This window comes from Penaeus monodon, chromosome 21 (assembly GCF_015228065.2).
Source record: "Penaeus monodon isolate SGIC_2016 chromosome 21, NSTDA_Pmon_1, whole genome shotgun sequence".
In the NCBI taxonomy this organism is placed as follows: domain Eukaryota; kingdom Metazoa; phylum Arthropoda; class Malacostraca; order Decapoda; family Penaeidae; genus Penaeus; species Penaeus monodon.
Window position 1 is genome coordinate 45,627,020 of NC_051406.1, and position 204 is coordinate 45,627,223.

The following is a 204-nucleotide window of genomic DNA, read 5'->3' on the forward strand; positions in this document are numbered from 1 at the left end:
GAGTAAGCCATGGATTGATTTTCAATTACCAGTGACATTGATAGTAGCTTCAGAGATTGTTAATTGTAAGAACTGTTTTAAAGTTGAAGTGTTCACTATTATGTAGTGCATAATTTTCATTGATACTGATTTGTGGAATAACAAGCTACCACTTTTTTCATATTTACTGATATTTGCAGGTTCACAGAGTCAAGACATTCATAC

The 204-nt window shown here is 31.9% G+C and overlaps 1 protein-coding gene across 1 annotated transcript in view; it reads left to right on the forward strand.

The window, feature by feature from the left end:
• Nucleotides 1-204, forward strand: part of LOC119586688 (pre-mRNA-processing factor 39-like) — a gene marked incomplete in the record, with an annotated part of 65,208 nt that overhangs the window by 20,399 nt on the left and 44,605 nt on the right.